Source organism: Nomascus leucogenys, chromosome 6, assembly GCF_006542625.1.
Source record: "Nomascus leucogenys isolate Asia chromosome 6, Asia_NLE_v1, whole genome shotgun sequence".
NCBI lineage: Eukaryota > Metazoa > Chordata > Mammalia > Primates > Hylobatidae > Nomascus > Nomascus leucogenys.
This window is the reverse complement of record NC_044386.1, coordinates 82200133-82221285: the sequence shown is the minus strand read 5'-3', so window position 1 is coordinate 82221285 and position 21153 is coordinate 82200133. Positions and strand designations below refer to the sequence as shown.

The 21153-nt window shown below is 45.8% G+C and overlaps 1 pseudogene; it reads right to left on the bottom strand.

The window, feature by feature from the left end:
• The window catches only part of LOC100597655, an 86549-nt pseudogene that overhangs the window by 12665 nt on the left and 52731 nt on the right, over positions 1-21153 (bottom strand).

Below are 21153 nucleotides of genomic sequence, written 5' to 3'. Positions count from 1 at the left end.
AACTCTGATAGTTTATCATTTCCTTTTCTTCTCAGATGCAGATCCTTGACCCAATGTCTAGCCTGATTTATTATTCACCTTCCCGCATCAAAGTTGCAATTCAGTCACGTGGCTCATGGAGCACTAGGGCTGATGCTTCCCAAACTGCCTCTATGGGGCATTTCTGGCTCCGATGCCGCAGCTGGCCACTCAGGAAGGCAGTTCTTTCATCTGGCTCTGAGGATTAGCTGTGGTTTTATAGACACACATGCTCTGCAGTCTCTACCTCTGAGGGAGGGGCATGTTCCCTCACAGCACAGACTTGGCCCCTAAAAACTAATTTCCTGGATGCAGGGACCACCAACTGTTTATGATAATTATTATTATTACAGAGCATTGGAATTGCTGCCCAGATTCCAAATGTCACCCCCATGAAAGAGTGTTCACAGTAGCATCCTAAATCCTGCACAACATCATGGTCAGAGTGAAAAATGTAATGCGGGGTCTCCAGTCCAAGCTCTGCTATGACATGGACAGGGCCAGAGATGGAGGCGGGGGACTGTGCTCACTTTGCCTTACATACACAACCTCATCAAATCCTCACAGCAAATCCAAGCGGGAGACATATCACTACACATGTTTTTATGGACGTGCCAACTGAGGCAGAGAGAGGTTAAGCGTAACATGAGTAAAGCCCGTTTTTGTTTATGAAGTGCTTTCTCTTTGCTGTCTCATTTTATCCTCATGAAACCCCATTTTATAGATGACTTTCTTGTGGCTCAGTTTCCCAATTTTGCATGGGTCATAAATGCCAGAGGTTGGACAGACTCAGAACTCTGACTCCTATCCCCTAAGACAAATCTGCAAATATGCTTCTGTAATAAGAAGCAGATAGAGATGAACACCTTTAGATGATCCACTTGTAATTTTATGGTGTTTCAGAGAAAGGCAAGCTCATATATGGATGGAGAAAATCAGGAAAGGATTGAAGGAGGAGGTGATATTTAGGCCTAGTTTTTGTAGTCTGAGCAGTAATTAGACAAGCATTACTTGAGAGAAGAGCACTCCAGGAGGAGGAAAGGACACACTCCCAAGCCTGGGGAGGGGGTATGTTCAGGAAATAGTGGGAAGTCATTTGATATACTGGGGAGACTGACGGGCAGAGTGGGGGATGAGGCTGGAAAACCAGAGTGCCTCTCACATGGGCTGTGGCAATTGTGTCCTTGACAGGTTGGGGCAGAAGGGTCGAAGGGTCCACCACCCATGGATGGAGGTCTGTGACCTCAGAAGAATCCTCTGACTGAGCTTCCTCATGGGATTCTTGTTGCTTCCTTGTTGGCTTTTGGATAATTACCCACTGGGTGCCTATGATTAGGGACAGGGCGGAGATAGGGGCTGGAGCACACATTATTTACAAGTGCTAGGGAGATCCAGCAACTTTCTAAAAGAAGGAACAATAAAACTTTTATAGATCATTACAGAGTCAGATGTTCCAATAAGGTAGGGTTGTAGTGTGTGTGTGTGTGTGTGTGTGTGTGTATACATGTGTGTTGTATACAAGTTTGCAGGTCACAGAGGGTAGAGAGCAAGACAGCAGGGGGTAATAGCTAGGCATGCCCCCTCTGGCCCCAGGTTAGTTTCCCCCTCCAGAGGCAAGGCTTATGGGAGGATGGTATACGCCTCAGTTTCCTCACCTACAAAATGGGAAATTGTAATACCTGTCGCCCAGGATTGCTCCGAGAATCCAATGAGATGTGCCAATGTGTCCTGAGATTTTACTTTCATTGTTATTTTGTACTATTATTAACCTTAAACGTTCCCATGGGTACATACCTTCCCAACTAGAAAAGAAAAGTCTTTAGGAGTAGTGGTCATGTCATCTATTTCTTTTAATCTTTGGTGGTGCCTAACAAGCACATAACAAATTGTTTCAACCATCAAAATAGACAAATTTGTAGCAAGGTGCATTTGCCCATGGGATGAGCATGGCCATTGTTTTTGGGAGCCGTATTTTAGTTTCTGAAATGGTAATGAGTCAGATGTGAGACAGCTGAAAGAAACAAGGTGGGTTTCACCCAATCTGTCAATACTTGTGCAACAACCCTGCGCTGAGCTCTGTGAGGGTGGCAGAACTGGGGGTGGGATGGCTGCCTGAAAGCTTAAGGACCATGGCACCTGTAGAGTTGGCTTCTGTCCGTAGTTGAGCTTGGCATGCTGGTTGTGGACGTATTTGTGGAGCAGCCTACCTTTGAATGGACCCCACAGCTTGGACCAGGGACTAACAGTGACCACAGTGGACCACAACTAGAGGTCTTGCCCCCATTTTCTCATGGGTCATAAAAGCCTTGGGGAGAAGGAAAGGAAGCCACAAAAATGGACCAACATGAGACATCACACTGAGCTTGGCTTGTGAGGAATTGAAGCCCAGCTGATTTAATTCAGAAGCATTTCCAATAGAGACAATTCTTATAGCTCCAGTGAGGTGCAAAGATTCATGCCAGTTCTGCTCACAATGGTGAACATTATGTAAAGAAATTGTTTTCGAAAAATTGTCCCAAGACCTGAACATTGGGGTGATGAGGGTGGTCTGAGAGGCCAGAAGCTTCCTGAGAGGAAGAGCTCAGGATCAATCTGCATAATTTTTGGGTGACGTATGTCCTTTTGTTTTTTTTTGGAGAATTTACTTTTGGGATGAATGCTTGGAAAATTAGGGTCTTTGATAGATTTGAAAAACTAGGAGATGCTACAAAATCAAAGGTAGTCTCTGAAAGTAATAGGATGGAGTTTGGATTTGAACCTGTCATCTCACACTGTGTTATACTTTTGTAGTTAGAAAGTACCTGGATGCCATGAACATATAGATGATTTACTTAATCTCACAGGAGAAATGTTTTCAAGGATACCTGCAGTCATTGACAATTTCAGTGTTTTCCAACAGTTATATTTTTTCCCTTTTTAATATATTTTAGAGATGAGGTCTCGCTCTGTCACCCAGGCTGGAGTGCAGTGGCACAGTCTTTGCTTACTGCAGTCTTGAACTCCTGGACTCAAGTGAACCTCTCACCTCAGCCTCCTGAGTAGCTGGGACTGCATGTGCATACCACCATGCCCGGCTACTTATTTAATTTTTTGTAGAGATTGGGTCTTTCTATGTTGTCCAGGCTTTGTAGAAGAAATATTTTAAACATAGATACTAATTTGAATTTTTCTTTAGCTAAAGAACTGAGAAAAATCAGATAAAAAATTAGTAAGTTATGCAATTGATAAAATCAACCTAAGTTATTTTGATTTTAAGAAACAAGTTGTAACCAAAGAACTCTTGGTGCCAAAGGCATTCATTCATTAAGAAGAGGAGGCACGTTTTGAAGATAAGTAATGAACAGGGTCTTGGACAGTTGATAGTCCCATCTCTAGGGAGGGCTCATCTGGGTATGCGGGGGATTCTGCGAGAAGGCACATCTCCCTCTCAGCCCAGGCCCTGTGAGACACAGCTCCTAACAGCCTTGGCCAGACAGGGAGCTCCAGTGAGCTGGGGCTTCTCCTGTAGGCTCATGCCCACCCAGTTTCTCCTCTGACCCATGGGACCCGGCCTTTCTCTAAGGAGCCAGTTAGGGGTTCTTAGGCATGAGCAAATAAAAAGAAACCCAGAAGAAACATTCTGTGGGGCTGGACATGGTGGCTCACACCTATAATCCCAGCACTTTGGAAGGATGAGGCAGGGGGACCACTTGAGCCCAGGAGTTTGAGGCTGCAGTGGTCCGTAACTGCATGCCACTGCACTCCAGCCTGGGCAACAAGTGAGACTCTGTCTCTAAAACAAAGCAAAGAAAGAAATATTCTGTGTTTATTTAAAAGAAATGTTTGCTCCCCTCCAATTCTATCCTTTTGCGACTTCAGAAGAAGATTTGTCTCTGGATTAGTCAAGCTGAAGTTATTTTTCTTGCCATCCGTGTGGGGAATTTTTCCATTTCTTCCGACAAGAAAATAACCCTTGGGCCAGAGGAACTGTGAAAATGTTTAGTCTCCAGAAAGGCATGCAGTCTCTCAGGGCAGCGGAAGCCCTGCAACTCAACTTTGGAGCGTGCCATTGTGTCATTTATGAAACAACCTCCCTTGCTTTTCCTTTGCACACCCAGCATCCAACTTCTTCCCCCCACAATTCACAATAACTGCCCTATGGGGTGTCATGTGGAGATTGATTAGGGTGCGGTGCTGCTGGAATGCCACATAATTATCTGGATACGTGGCATTTTGGAACCAGAGTGTGGATGTGGGCTTGGAGCTTGGAGACTGGCTCTAGTCTCAGTTCACTTGCTGGGTGATCATGGGAAAGTCATTTCCTCTCCTTGTGTCTCAGTTTCTACAATTGTAAAAAGACAGCGTTTGAACTGGATGATTTCAGTGCTTAATACTTTTTATGAATTATCCTGAAGGGCAGAGGGTGAAGCTAGGATCAGGGTAGTTTCTACAATGATTTATGTGAAATGAGTGATGAAGATGGCCATTCTCTGTATATTCTTGGGGAGTGGATAAGGGAGGGGGGAGAGCTCTGATTTTTGAAGTATATATTCATATTACTTTATGTTCTTTAATACATTAATTTTTTGGGGGGTTGTGATATGTGAGACCTGTTAAAGCATGGGCTCAGAGAAGGGAACCCTTCTGTCCGGGCCTTGCCCAGATGGTGGATGACTCATTTAGTAGATGCCAGTGTGGATGGTTGATGGCTAAAGATTACACAGTTAAGATAGAAAATAATTTGAATCATAGATAAAGTTCCATTTAATAAGTGTTTCTCTGGGAAGCCTTCCCTAATCTCTCTTCCTTCCTTATTGACGGAATTAATAACCATCCTTTGATTCATTCCTATACGTAATTTTTATCATTACAGATATCACACTGTAATGTATAATTCAAAAACATGTTAATATTTATTTCCCTGTATCATTGCAGGCCAAAGGATATCAGGAAATCCTTGGTGGGGGGGAAGCAAGGGTTGTGATGTCAAAGCAAGGTTGGCAAAGACCTGGTTCAAGAGGTCAGTGACTGAAGCTATCAGTCAAAGCAGATCAGGAAGCCAGGTGAATAGTTAGTACCAGGAGACAGTCAGAAGGCCCAGGTCAAAGCAAGACAGAGTGAGGCACGGAGCAGTATATGTAGTAGCAGTGAAAATAGCTTGCAACTGAGGCCCCTCCTGTCCTGGCCTGGGGGCCTTTTACATGCTTCCTGCTGAGCCAGGTGCTGTGGATGAGGCTCCACACCTGGCCAATCTGCTGTTTGCTGGCCCAGGAGGGATCCTGAGGGAGATAAGTGAGTGAGGCTAAAGAGGGGAGCAAACTCATCTGTCTCAGTCAGTTTGGGTTGTATAAAAAAGTACCATAGATTGCTGGCTTATCAACAACAATTTATTCCTCACTGTTCTGGAGGCTGGAAGTCTGAGATCAGGGTGCTAGTCTGGTCGGTTTCTGGTGAGGGCCCTCTTCCAGGTTGCGGACTACTGACTTCTGGTTGCATCCTCACAAGGTGGAAAGAGAGCTAGCCAGCTCTCTGGCATCTTCTTATGAGGACACTAATCCCATTCCTGAGGGTTCTGCCTTCATGACCTAATTACCTCCCAAAGGTCCCACCTCGAAATACCATCACACTGGGATTAGGGTTTCAACATATGACTTTTGGCAAGACATAACACTCAGTTCATTGCACCATCTAATGTTTTTCTATGACTGAATATTTATGTAAATAAAAATTGCAAAACAGTCTATTGAAACTAAAAGACAAAATATAATTTATAATAAATTCGTGTCAACTTTAAAAATCAACATCACTTAGATTAAAATTAATCTTTTGAAAATGTAATTAAATCTTTAAACATATTTTTATAAAATAAAACCTATTTATTAATACAATTCTAGCCTTTGAGGACTGCATGTGGCCAACATAAAGAATTAATATCATGCTTTTTGTATGTTATGGATAGGCCTGCAAATATACAAATTAAAAGTATTAGGATTTGTTTAATATTGCAAACTATTTCCCAACCATCATGTGTAGCTGTTGTGAATACTGCCTTAATTTTTGACTGCTTCCAGAATCACAGATTGGAGCACTGAGAGAAGCAAGAAATAGACACTCAGCATTCCTAGGAAAGGATACTGCACTTTGCATGAATCTGTGCATTCATGCAATCTGTGAGGAAGAATAAGGTAAGTTAACTAATTTGCCTTAATTCTTATCTGAATTCATCTGGGGCTCACATCCTGCCCATCCTCCAAAGGGAGGTGTCCATCTCCAGCGCTGGAAGTGGCACAACCCACAAATCTTCATGGATGGCATTTGGATAAGGCTTCCTTCTGATTCACAGACACAGGACAAGAGATGTGGAGAAGTGTTTCTCTGGGGCCTGAATGGTGTTACTCATCTGAGTGGCGTTTAGGGTTATTGGTTGTGCTGTGCCGATGCTGAGTTCTGAATCCTGAGTGACAGAAATGCTCTCAAGTTCTTTAACACATTAATCTATTTTGGGTTTGTGATATATGAGACCTATAAAGCGTGGGTTCAGAGAAGGGGACCCTTTTGCCTGGGTCTTTCCCAGATGATGGATGACTCATTCAATAGATGCCAGTGTGGACGGATGATGGTTAAAGATCACACACTCAAAATAGAAAAGAAATTGTATCATAAAGTTTCATTTTTTGAATGTTCCTCTGTGATGCCTTCCCTAATCTCTGTTCCTCCCTTATTGACTGAATTAATCATCATCCTTCCATTCCTATAATGAAAATGTAATTTTTATTATTACAAATATCACACTGTAATATGTAATTAAAAATTATGCTAATGTTTGTTTCTCTGGCTAGGTTGGAATCTTGAGCAACAAGGTGGCACCTTAATTGTCCATATGTCTCCAGCAGGTAGCACAGTGATAGACATTTCATAAATATGTGGGTAGAAGTGGACTGTGAGCATTAGGAGTCTGTGCTTAGAAGCCAAACGTTCCTGGGTTTGAATCGCGGTCTTACCACTTCCCAGTTAGGTGACTTTGGAAGTTTCTTAACACCTCTAAGCCTCAGTTTGCTCATCTGAAACTGGGGATAGTGACATTCCCCCCTTCATACGGTTGTTCTGAGGCTTACTTTTTAATAAAATGTTTAGTATAATGTTAGCTGTTGTAGCCGTTCCATTATTTATCACTCAGTACATCTCCAAACCAAACAATCCCCATGTCCGGCCTCACATTATTGACATGTGGGCAAACCAGGCAGTGCATACCAGGCCACTTGCAAGGACATTGCAAGGAGGCATTATTGTTAGGTCAATTTCTAAACTTAAAAGAGATACTGAGTGTGTGGAAGATTTGCAACTCTTTGAGCCTACGGGTAGAGAAGAAGGATTAAGGAATTCATCTAAGCTAAAAGAGTCCTGGAACAGATGAAATACAGACCTTCAGTTGTTATTCTCCTCCTGGAGGGTGACGCTCTCTGGCAAATATTTCCTTCACTAATGGGCTGGTGGTGATGTCCCTGTCCAGAAGCAGCTCCCATTAAAAGCTGAGAAGCTGAGGAGTTGGTGTAACCTGAGACCTTACTCCAGCAGGCCTGAAATCGCAGCTGAGCTTACAGGAGCATTCTGAGCAGCAGCCTTGTGGGGGTTCTACTCTGTGTCTAGGGTGGCTGTGTCTTGTCTATCAGGAATGACCTGGCTGTGTCCTGCCTCTCCAACGTGGACAAAAATGCATAGGCTATTGTGGGCTGGTGCGATCCTATCTCTCAGCCAATTTTCTTAATCATCTGCTGTGACCCTGGGAGGCACCTCAGCTTTCCACAGCCCCATGGCCCACAGTATTTGCTATTTTGGGCCAGGTAGTCAGGGTCTGCAGCTGTGTTCTGTGTCATCCACAGAGCAGCCATTCGACAAGTATTTCGTCAGCTTTGATTCATCTTCAAGCAAGGTGCCAGTGCAGAGGACAGGGAAAGTGTAAGAAGGCTCTCACTCCAGGTGGCTTATACTCTTGCTAGGAAAAGATAGAGGCTACTACTCAGCTGCTAGTCTAACAAATACATGTCCTAAGCGGCAAATCACTGCTTTGGAAGACGAATGAGAGGCCTGTAGGGTTAACTGGGTTGTTCAAAGAGGGAGTCTTAGAACAAGAGATGTTTCTTTCTGTGTTAGGATGATTTCCTGATCTTGCAGTTGCCCATTTATCTGTAGTGCCCACATAACCAGCATAGGTGCCACCTCACCCAATGCCATGATTTGGGGTGAAGGTAGGGGCCAGACTCTTTCCCAGACTGGTATGAGGGTATAATTATTAGAGTAGCGTGGGATGGGGTTTGCAAATTACTTCTCATGAACACCCTAGACTCTGGAACAACCCTTAGAAAAATGGAAACACTATGCAACAGCTCTGCCAGCTCAGAGATGGGATGGGAGAAACCAGGGCTGCTGCTGGAGCACAGCATCTTAGAGTGTAGCTTGCCATCCAGGATGTATCTCTAGTAGTTGTGAGGCTATTTCAGGCTCTGAGGCCAGGTCAAGGGTCTGGATGACCTGAGATCAGATTGCAAGGACCACAGTGGGGCTTGAAGTTGCATGCCCATCTTAGATGCTCTAGGATCTCAGGGCAGGCCAGAAACAGCTCCATTTGCAAAGCATTGCATATAGGAGGGGCTGGGGGTGTATCTCTGAGTCATGCTCTGGACTAGTCCCCAGGGGACTTAAAGCAAGTTCCTTATTGAAAGAGTTTATTCAACTCCATGAGTAAGACCAGCTTTGAGGGTTCTAAAGAGCAATTAGTACTGAGAGGACAGACCATTCAAGATAGCTCCAAAGACCTGTCATCAAACAGGAGTAGCTTTGCCCCTGTAAGAAACCCTGGATGGGGTTCACATCAGGAGGAACTTCAGCACATGTCCATGGTCATCATCATCATCACCATCATACATTATTATACAAGAGCAGTCACTAAGCACCTACTCTGTGCCAGGCGCAATGCTATGTGAAGATCCTCATAGCAGTCTTGCAAGCTAAGTATCACTTCCCTCATTGTGCAGGGGAAGCAACAGAAGTCCAGAGATATTAAATAACGTGTAGAAAGTCACACTGCATTAAAGTGGCAGGGCTGGGACTCAAACCTAGGTCTGTCTGACTCTGAAGTCTATGCTCAACTTCAGCAACTGTAGCCACAGCAGCAGCAGAGATGTAGTGGCTTTGGCACCAGGAGAGCTTTGTCTGAGAGTAAGTGCTAGAGACTCAGAACCTGCTAGGATTCTAGGTTGCAAGCAACAGAAACTGACTAATTTTCTTTCTTTCTTTCTTTTTTTCTTTTTGAGATAGAGTCTTGCTCTGTCGCCCAGGCTGGAGTGCGGTGGCGCAATCTCGGCTCACTGCAACCTTAGCTCACTGCAACCTCCGCCTTTCAGGTTCAAGTGATTCTCCTGCCTCAGCCTCCTGAGTAGCTGGGATTACAGGCACATGCCACCACGCCCGACTAATTTTTGTATTTTTAGCAGAGAGGGTGTTTCACCATGTTGACCAGACTGGTCTCAAACTCCTGACCGTGGGTGATCCCCCCGCCTCGGCCTGCCAAAGTGCTGGGATTACAGGTGTGACTGACTAGCTAATTTAAATAGCAAGAGGATTATTGGAGTGACATAGGGTCAGTCAAATACTGACAGAAAGTCTGAAGAACTGGGCAGGGACCTGCCCTCACCAAGAGTCACACAGTGAGAAGTTCCTCTAGGCAAGTGTCAGATGCTGGAAAGCCGGAACAGAATGACAAACGTCCACTGTAGATTCCTAAGAATGGCAGAAGAACAAGGAAGATGGGATTGAAACCCCAGCAATGAAAACTTGTGGTCAAATGTAGCTAAAAACTATAGCCATCGGTACCTGAGTATCAACATCTTCTATGAAAAAGTCACCTATACAGATATGAGCAGACAGGTGATAGAAGGCCGGGCACTGTGGCTCACGCCTGTAATCCCCAGCACTTTGGGAGGCCAAGGCAAGCGGATCGCTTGAGCTCAAGAGTTTGAGACTAGCCTGGGCAACATGGTGAAACCCTGTCTCTACAAAAAATACAAAAATTAGCCGGGCGTGGTGGCATATGCCTATGGTCCCAGCTACTTGGGAGTCTGAAGTGGGAGGACCGCTTGAGCCCAGGAGGTCGAGGCTGCAATGAGCCCTGATTGTGCTACTGCACTGCAGCCTAGGTGACATGGCAAGACCTCATTTCAAACAAACAACAAACAACAACAAAACAGGTGTTAGAGTCCTTCTTCACACAACTACCAAACTTAAGTGGGTGAGCTTTTGTAGTGATCACTCCCATGGGGCACTAACCTCAGGACCCACTCATTCTACCCAGCCTCCACGATGGGGGTCCTTGCCCGTTGGTATCCGTGTCTTTGCATAGTCCCCTCTCACACGGAATCAGGGCTGACCTGTGTGAACAATGGGACAGTAGATGTGATGACGCGTGACTTCCAGAGCTAGGTCAGAGAGGCATTGCAGTTTCTTCCTTGGTCTCCTGGATAGGTAGTTGCAGGGGAAGCCTGTCACCACACTGTGAGGACACCCAGGCAGCCTCATGGAGAAGTTTGTGTGGAGAGGAACCAACCTGCCAGCCCTGTGAATAAGTTATTGAGTTTCGGGGTTCATTTGTTACACAACAATAATTGCAGGTGAGAAAGAAAGGAGGTAATATGTGTGCAAGCAGTAACTACTGGAGCAGTGTCTGGACATTGTCACTCCCAGAGTTGAAAGAAACCTTCTAGCTGGTGTGGACATTTCCTTAGTAATATCCCTCACAGGTGCTCAGACTCTCAGAAAACCTGGAGCTCCCTTAGCTATCTTCATATGTGGTGGTTGTTTGCAAGAGATGATAAATATCTTGGCTTCCTGGGGCAGAGGTAGAGCAATGGTGGGGCCAAGGGTAGGGCAGTTTAGGAACAGCCTCCCCTCTATGGGAAGTGTCCTGTGGGCCTTTTAAGCCTGCCTGGCCACAGACCTTCATGGACTAAGTTTTTCCTTTCTCTAAACCAGGGATTAGCACAGTATGACCCTTGAATCAGCCACTTGATTTTGTAAATAAAGCTTTATTAGAATCAGCCATGCCCATTTGTTTATGTATTGTCTAATGCTATTTTGGCGCTGTAATGGCAGAGTTGAGTAGTTGCAACAGAGACTGTATGTGGCCTGCAAAGCCTAAAATACTTGCTACCAGACCTTCTAAGAAGAATTTTGCTGGTAGAAATGGTCAAGTATTGTTGGTTAGCACAGCTGAGAGCCAGAAAGGCAGCGTCAGTTGTCCACTCTGTCTCCAGCTCTACGGAGGACAGAGGGTCACTATGGCCTCTCTCTTTCCCTGTCTCATGACGAAGGACTTTCCAGCAGGACAGAGAGTAGAAATGTCAGAGGGAATGTCCTCAAATCCTGACACATGAGCCAATAGATGTTTACCCTCTATTAGTTATTTATTGCCGTGTCACAAATCATCTCAAAATGTAGTGACTTGACAAACAATTACTATTTCTTATGGTTTCTGTGAGTCTGAAATCTAGGAGTGGCTTAGCTTGTTGGTTCTGGCTTGGGGTCTTTCATGAGGCTGCAGTCAAGATGTCCTTTGGGCAGAAGAAATGACACTGTGCTTCATCTCTGTGTGGTGGGGTGGAGAGAACTATGAGTAGGCAGTCAGGAGACCTGGATGTCAGCCCTTGCTCTGTGCCTGACCTCCTGAGTCTTTGATTGAGTCATATTTCCTGTTGGAGCTGTAGTTTTCTGATCTTTTGAACTTGGGTCACTTTTGCATAGGGGTTCAGGCCCCAATACTTAGCGAGTTCCTTCATCCCTATGGACTTGTTTTCTTATCTACAAAATGAGGAAAAAAACACCTTCCTCTTAGTGTATGAGGAATAAATAAGCTAGGCCATATAGTGTGCCTAGCACATAGAAAGTGTTCAATAAATTTTAGCTGTCATTATCAGCAACAGAAATAGCAATATGAAAAGATCTGATGCCACAATTTGCTCTGAGCCCTAAGAACAAGGGCTTCTGCATCTTCCGTCTTCCTTCATCAGTCCAGCCTCTTGCTGATACCCTCCAAGGCTGGCTCTAGGTGGTTATGCTCAGGCTTCTGGCGTAGGCCGGGGTGTCTGTTTCCTTTCTCAGCCTCTGGTGGCTAAGGCACATTTGTTTACAGCTAGTTGAAATTATAAATTAAACAACCAGCATATCTCATAGTTGGGTCAACCTTTGGGATAGCTGTGAAGTATGTGATCACAGGGGCAGTGAATGGACTTCAGAGCTCATCTAGTCCCTGATCCATCCACCCCTCTAGCCCGTGGGGTCATCATCCCTCCTCACAAGTCCTATTTGAGCAGTTAGCTGAAGCACCATCCACCATGCAGGGTCCCTGGAAGCAGCCCTTTGGTGCCTGCAGACCTGAGGCCTGCCAAAGCCATCGCAGCTGCCTGCCCAGACCCACTCTGTGGCCGAGCCATTGTGTGAAGTCTTTAGCCCCAAGTCCTCACCCCACTGTAGAGACCCAGTGGATGAAACCCATTGGGCCCATTCCCGTTCTTTTCAGTCTCAGCCAGTATCCCAGGCCTCTTCCTGCACCCATTGGCTCCCAGACTCTATCCCTACACTGCTCTGTTCTCTTCTCGGCTGCCCTGGCCCCCATCCCCCTTTCCCTGACCCCTTCACTGCTTCAAGCAGCACATTCCTCTGTACCCTTAGCCTTTCCTGGAACATTCCCTTTTCTTTGCCCTCTGACCCTTCAGAGAGGGGCTGCTTATCCTCACATTCCCCTCTCGGGGTCAGCGGGACAGGCTGGAATCCTCCTGGCTCCCCAGGCCACTCCTAAACTCCTCTTCATCTTGTGAAAGCTCAGTTCCTTTAGAGTAATGTCATTCAGTCCCCTCCCCATCCCTAACGCTCACTTATAGTCAACCCCTTCGATGCACTGACCACCTTGGCTCCGGGGTTCCTGGATCCTTTCCACCCCAGCTCCCTCATCATCATGGGGCCCTTTATCATCTATGAGGATGACTTTTCCAGGATCCCAAACATGACCTCCTAATTGCCAAGAACAGTTTCAGACCTTAGCTACCCACCGCCTTCCCATTACCAAAATGACATTCACTACAAAACCTCAAACCCAGACATCTCGCTCTCAAGATTATCTCTTGATCTCCCAGCTTGCTTCTTCTAGGCCCCTTATGACAATTTTTCAACCTCCTCGTGAACCCAGACCTACTGAGCCCAGTTCTTTCTCACTGTCCACCAGTCTCCTTCTGGCTTCATGTCCTTTTTCTTCTGTCTTAGATCCCATGGTTCTTCATTGGAATCACTCTCTTGCAAACACCTCCAATTCCTTTGCTTTTCTTCCTCTCCTTCTCACTACCCTATTTATCATAAAGTTTGGCGTTAGTACAAGGCTCTTGAGTTTGTAGAGCTTTTGAAAAGGCATGGCTTTGTTCTGATATTTTGGTGGTCACGTATGATGCAGGGCAGGTAACAGGGAAGGTATACCTATTTCTGGCTGACAGATGAGTTATTAAGTGGCTTTTCCAGGGTTGCCCAGAGCTGAGCTTCAAACCCATGTCTCCTGGCCTTCAGTTCACCTTGCCTCTAGAACAGGGTGGGCTTTGGATCCATACCTTCCTCACCAAGTATTCAAAGCCCAGCAGAGGGAAGAGTGTTCCCAAAGTGTGCCCAAATGATGATGGGGGCAGGAAAGGTGGCATCCAGGGGGAGTGTGACTCTTCACAGGCCACAGATTGCTGAGAAATCCTTTCCAAGAGGCCGGCCTCCTAAGGCCAAATGCAAAACCAGATGCCATTGGTAACACACACACTGTCTGAGACAGAATTCCTCCAGTTTCCCAGCTTTCTGCAAATCCCATTTTCTTTCCTCATTGGGGCTCAGGGGGCCGAGGGCCCCGCATCACTCTGCACATCAAAGGCGTCACCAGCTTTCCCAGCAGAACTCCCAGAGGCTTTTAACCAGGCTTAGACAATAAAATCGCTTTTAAATAAAAACCAAGACTCAATATTCGGCAGGAAAGGGATTAACAGGATCAGTCGGGAGATGACATCATGCTATTTTTGTTGGCATTTCCCCAACTTAAGTGTGAGGAGTCTGCATGTGGAGAGAGAATATATATATTTTTTCTTTTCAACTGCCTTGGCCACTCTAAATCTAGGTCTGGAAAATGCAAGGACTGGAGGCGGCTGGCATAGCTGGAGGTGGCCTCCAGCACGGTCAGGGCATCCACCGGCCTGAGGGGTGAGGACACAGGACATGCATGGGAAGAGCCGGGACCGGGATGGGCTTTTTGCTGAGTCATTCTCCCTGGGCCTCAGGCAAGGGGAAAGGAAAGGCCCCTTTTGGTGATCAGTCCCAGAACTTGCAGAAAGGTGCCCTCTACAGTGGGCAAGCATCCTGGTACAGCTCTCAGAGACAGAGTGGGCTAGAGCAGAGGTCCCCAACCTTTTTGGCACCAGGGACCAGTTTTGTGGAAGAGAATTTTTTCATGGACCAGTGTGGGTGGGAGGGATGGTTTTGGGATGATTCAAGTGCATTACTTTTATTGTGCATCTTATTTCTTTTATTATCCCATTTTAATAAATAATGAAGTAATTATACAACTCCACATAACATAGAATCAGTGGGAGCCCTGAGTTTGTTTTCCTGCAACTAGAGGATCCCATCTGGGGGTGATGGGAGACAGTGACAGATCATTAGTCATTAGATTTTCATAAAGAGTGCACAACCTAGATTCTTTGCATGTGCAGATCACAATAGAGTTTGTGTTCCTGTGAGAATCTAATGCCACTGCTGATCTGACAGGAGGTGGAGCTCAGGTGGTAATGCAAGCAATGGGGAATGGCTGTAAATACAGACGAAGCTTCGCTGGCTCACCACCACTCACCTCTTGCTGCGTGGCTGGTTCCTAGCAGGCCATGGACCGGTACCGGTCTGTGGCCTGGGGGTTGGAGGCCCCTGGGCTAGAGAATCTGGGCCTGGCTTATCCATATGCCAGCCTCTGGGTGATGGCCACTAGGATAGAACAGTAAGGCCCTTTGGGGACACCTGCTCCAGTGGCTTCCAAATTTGTATTTTTTTAAGTTAAGGAACTCTTGCTTCAAATGAGATAATATACATACACTGCATACAGATGGCTGGAGGAAGTGGAACTACCATACTTGGAGCCTCCTGGCTGGGCCTCCCCAGTGCCTGAGGCTACCTTGAATTCTAACACCAAAAATACAAGTTGAAAATCTCTGACCATTAATTAATTTAGTGACCAGTCACCAAGTGTCTGCTCCATGCCTGGCACTTCTCCAGGTGAGCCAAGTCAGGCACAGTGCCCCTTGTCCTCTCGGGGCTTACAGTTTCATGCATGAGATAGACATCAATCAAATAAGGATACAAATAAATGTGAACTCCCCCTCCCCTCCCCTGACTTATATATAAGGAAAGTGAGTCGTGAAAGTGTCAAATTCTTAGCCAGGCACTCAGGCTATCATTATTAAGCCTCAAGCAGCCTTTCCAACTTTGTTTCACATTAGTTTCCCACCTGAACCCCCAGCACCATCCGGATCCTCAACTGATGCATGTTTCCCGGTATAATTTACCTTTTCTCACCTCCAATTTCCCTGGCCTGCCCAGGGTTCCCTCCCATCTTTCTCCCTGCCAACCATCCCTAACCACCACTGGGAAGTCCACTGACAACCCCACGTGTCCAGAAGTCCCCTCAGTTGGAGATATTCTGCCCCTGTCCTCAGCCTCCCTCAGCACCTATGCCTGATCCAGAGAGGAGGGGAGCTGCTGGCATCCGTTAGGGAGGAAGAAACCTTGGCAGGATCCTCATCCGGCTACTGAGACCTTAGATAAGTCTCCCAACCTCACAGCGGAGCCCGTGAGCTCACCCTTGGAATTAATGATTTGTGCATACTTCTACTCAGGAAATTCCCTGAGGGCCAGAATTGATTTTTCTCCTTCTTTGTCCTCTCCCAGTACCAAGTCCAGTGGCTCCCTGGAAGCCAAACATGGCCTTTGTTCCTTGACTGGGGTATCATATTGGGTACTCCCTGGTGCAAAGTCTCTCAGTTTTTCATGACTGCTTCAGGGCTGGCTCCACACAAGCTTCTCTGAGTTTTCTTTTCATGGGAAGACTGAAGGCACATTTTCTCAAGAGTCTAGGTCTTCGAGTTTCCATCTACCTCCCTTGGAAAACTCCTGCCCCTCCCCACCAAAATTTCTAACTCTCCAGATGCATCCTTTCCATGCCCTCCTTCCAATGCCCCGGCCCAGGGACATTAATTCTAGAATAGTGCCCATTCAGCCCTTTGCTAAGCCGTCCCTTCCTCTCCAGTCTCTCTCATGACCACTCAAATCCTAGGGCCCAGCCAGAACCAGAGGGAGGAATTCCAAGTCCTGCAGTCCACAGCCAGTGGTGGATGTGGATCCTTTTCATTGGATTTCTTCTCAACAGTCCCATCAGTGTGAGTTGCATGCATGCAGGTTCTATGATGTAATAGTACTATTAAATTATACATGCAATCTTCTCCCCAAACAGTAATTAACTTTGGGAACTAGTACTGTTTAAGACACACACAGAAATTTGGCTGTTCGGTAGTGTGCTGGAGATGGCCCATGCTGGCTTATGAGAGCTGTTTGATGGAAATTTTCGGGAATTTTGTCAGTCAGTTGTTAAACATTGCCACCATTATTAAATTGTAAATTCCATCAACTTGTAATTAAATAAATTATATTAAAAATTTTAATACATGCTAAAAATGCATTACTTCCTAATTATTTTGCTACACTTTACTATTATCTATTGTGTCTGTAATGGTGGAATACACTACTGCACATCACTACTCAACTCCAGGCCCGTTGAAGTCAGCAATTGTGGGAGTATTTACACCTGGAAATTGGCAAACACTACAAATCAGGGCTGTCCTCCCCACACCCAGGTCAATAAACCTTCACCAGCACTTCACTGGAGAAAGCCTACGTTTCCTCAATTTGCTCTGCACGCCTCCACCTTCCTCAGTTGGCCACATCATTTTGCAGGGTAGCATTTGGTGTTTTGCCTCCTCTGCCTAGGGCCTGTTGACGCTAATAGTCCTGAATGGCAGCTGCCTTAATTAATCAAGGAAGGACAAGTCACTATCTTAGGGGATGAGAGAGTTGACGATCCTTTTGGAAATGAGAGGTATACTTCGGCTGCTTGGTGAGCACGGGCTTTGGCCCTGCTTTGTAGGGTGGGGCTAGGGAAGGCTTTACCTAAAGAAGTGGCGCTTGAACTAAAGTAGATTTCACATTCCTGAAGAATGTGGGGCTTGTGCGATGGGGTAGGTGAAGTCATAGGATAAGCCTGTATTTATCATAGCCACCACAGGATAAAACTGGTGCCTCTTCAGAGCATTGGTTTGTTCAGTGGTAAGTAGTTAAAAACATCATTAAAAAAAAATAAAACAAACTTGACAATATTATGTAAAGGAGTACAAACTTTGGATGAATTTTAAAACTAAAACAAGAGACTGCAAAGAGATTTTTCCCACATGACAGACTCCTCAGGCTACGGCCCCAACCCCCACGGGCACCTATTCGCTCTCCTCCGACATTCAAAGTCCTCTGGTGGAAAATTTTGAAGATCCCTGAGCTAAAGGTTTTTGAGATAGCAATAGCAACTAATTGAACAGAGGGTGGGGAGGAAGTAGCTAGGGCATTCCAGAAAGTAGAATTCAGTAGGAAAGAGCAAGGGCTTGGATTAGATTCCTCGGGTTTGAATTTCTGCTCTGCCACGTCTTGGCTGTGTGACCTTGAGTAGGTTACATAACTGTTCTGTGCTTGTTTCCTACAGATGTCAGCTGGGGATAGTAATAGTACCCATCTAACAGGTTGTTCCAAAGATGAAATTAGCAGCGTGTGTAGCACTTGAAACAATGTTAGGGCTTTTTGCTCTTTCTAGTTCTCCTAAGTAGAGGGACTAGCAATAACAAAGACCCCGGCTTGGGCAGGCATGCTCAAGAAACAGACAGCTCTTCCACATGGTGGGGCATGGTGTGTGTGGAGAGAGGTGGTAGAGGCTGGGGAGCTTTCCAGCCTCATCTGCAAGGAGACCCACTGTGCAGCACACTCACCTGCCCCTGGCGACTCAGTTCCCCTGGCAGGGTCTTCCTGTGCAATGGGGGTGGGGTGGGCTTGGGGCTTGCTCATCTCCAAAATCCCTTCTGGTGCCCATAGCCTGCATTTTATTTCATCTTTTCTCCATCTCTTCTCTCTGAACACTACACAGGATTTTCAGATCCCCATAGTTTAGAGACTAAATGCAGTTTTATCTGGCTCATCAGTTACCCCGCGAATTCGTCTTTCCATTTCCAAACAACTAAATTATATACAAGTTATTTGATTTTTTAAAGGGGGGTGAAAGGACATCAACACTTTAAGGTGAATAGCTAATCCAGTTTTATAAAGTTATTTTTAAAAATAAATCTTGCCAATTTCACAGCAAGTTTATGGCACGATGCAAGTTTATCCTGCAGACTTTATGGTCTATGGAGAGATTTGGTTGAAATCCTGGCCCGCTGATTGCCACAACTGGGCAATCTGTTTCTTCTTTTAACTCAGTTTCCTTATCTCTAAAATGGGCTGGTGATAATTGTACCTACTTTATAGGATTGTCGAGACAATTAAATGACACAAACCAGATCCAATCATGAGAGGATGGGATAACTGTCGTTTGCCCCTCTGACCTTGTAGTGGGGAACAGGGGTGAGTCCAGCACCCTCCCTTCTGGGCACTGTTCACAGGCTGCATCCCTTGACCCCATCTCAGCTCCAGTTGCACTGCCCTCTCCACATACCTGTCTTCGTCTCCCACCTTTTATCCTTCAGCCCAGGGGGTAATGGCTGGCACTATCCACCCTGGGCTACCGCATGCACCTGTGGGGTTTCCGCACACTACCCACAGCTTTGTAAATAGTTCCTTTATTCAACTCTCCTCAAATTACCTGATATGACTATTCAACTTGCTCCCTGGCCGATATATACTTAGTATACTATATATACTTAGATACATCCTATTACTATATGTACTTAGATATGTACTATTACTAAGTATATGTCAATCAGGGAGCAAGTTGAACACTCAGGTAATTTGAGGAGAGTTGAATAAAGGAACTGATATATACTAAGTATATCAGTGAGGGATATATGAGCATCTGATACATCAAACTGGTATACTGAGCATCTACTATGGGCCAAGTATTATACTAAGTATATAAGGGCCTGACTGATAGACTTAGCATAATACTCGGCCCATAGTACATGCTCAATAAATGGAACTGTTATTAATATGTAGAAGAGAAAACTCCATGCCTTTTTAAAGGAATGCCTGGGCATATTTATTGAACAACATTCATTGACTCAACAGATATTGAGTTCAATGTCCCATTGAGTCAATATCAAAATCGTATGTTATTTATTAGGTTTTTTCCCATTTATTATGCAGCACTTTCATGTGGCATGAGCAACGTGGAGATGAACTTCTTGCCTATTGGTTTCAGCGGGGGAGGGAGCTCACTGGGGTTTCCTCTGTCATGACAGATGACAAGCAAACTCATCAGTCACCAGTTGCCCGACTAATCAGTTAGAGCTCTTACCTAGAACGGAGCAGTCAGTCACGATCAGGAAAAGTGAATTCTACTCACCGGGTGCTCTCTGGGGAGGACACAGACGCAGAGGGGTGAGCGGCCCTGTCAAAATCGGCCTTTTGTCTGGCTCTAATCTAGATGTGAAGTCCTATTCGATGTCACAGACTTGGAGGATTCTGTCAAGTGGGAGAAGAGCCCCGAACGAGGGCCAAGAAACTGGGTTCTAGCCCCTGTTTGGCTGATAGCTTTCTGTGGGTTGACGGCGACTGTCGTCTTTAGTAGTTGCTTTCTTCCTCTGTGAATTGAGATGGTTGGTCTGTTAGTTGCCTGTGGCCACTGTAACAAATTACTACAAACTGGGTGGCTTAGAACAACAGGAACTTATTCTCTCCCAGTTCTGGAGGCCGGAAGTCAGACATCAAGGTGTCAGCTGGACCGTGCTCCCCACAGCTTCTAGGGAAGAATCTTTCCTTGCCTTTTATGGGTTCCAGTGTCTCCTGGCACTCCCTGGCTTATAGTGGCATAACTCCAATATCTGCTTCCATCTTCCTGTGGCCTTCCTCCCTCTGTGTGTCTCCATGAGTTCACTCCTCTTCTTATAAGGACACCAGCCATCAGACTTAGGGCCCACTCAAATTCAGTGGGATCTCATCTCAGTCCTTAACTAATTACGTTTGCAAAGAGTCTATTTCTGAATTAGGTTACATTCTGAGGTTCAGGGTGGACATGAGTTTGGGGGGACACTATGCAACCCAGTACAGTTGGATTCTGGGTTTCTCGATAGTTCTTACCAGTCTCGCTGGCTCTTGGAAGTGGATGGGTATGTGGCATTCCCTAGTCAGGCCCCTGTCTTTTCTGGGACTACTTTGAAAGAGATTGGGTAGGGCAACATTACACTACCCAACACTATATCATGCCCCCTCTCTTTTCCCTCCCTCGGTGTTACCACTCGACATTACTACAGCTCTCCCCTCCCCTCCCCCTGACTCCTACTACTGGGATCTGTGGGAGCCTGTCTGTGTGCTAGGCACTGAACCCTTTCTCTTCCAGTGGTGCTATGAAATAAGTATTATTACCATCCCCACAAAAGGTGATGAAACTGAGGCTCACACAGCTGCAAAGTGGCAGAACCAGGACGTGAGCACAGGCCTAGCTGAGCCAAAGCTCAAGCTCTTGCCACACGCCTGGATGTTTGAACAACAGAGAAACAGGCCTGGCTTTTCTTCGACCATACTTGATTTTCAAGGCAAAATTGTGAAACTTGGAAAAAGTAGTTTACACAGTTTCCCTCTGAATTGCCTGTTCTTGTCTTTGCCTTTCTCCCATGCCCTAATCCCCCATGGCAGAGTCTAATACCCTAAGGCATGCTCTGGCCTCTCTGCTCCCTTAGACACCTCATTCTCACTAAGGCAACGATGTCTGATAATAGCATAGAACGCTGACCTCACCTCACCCTCAACCCTGAAGGGCTGTGCATTAGCATGTGGCCGTGTGTGTGTGTGTGT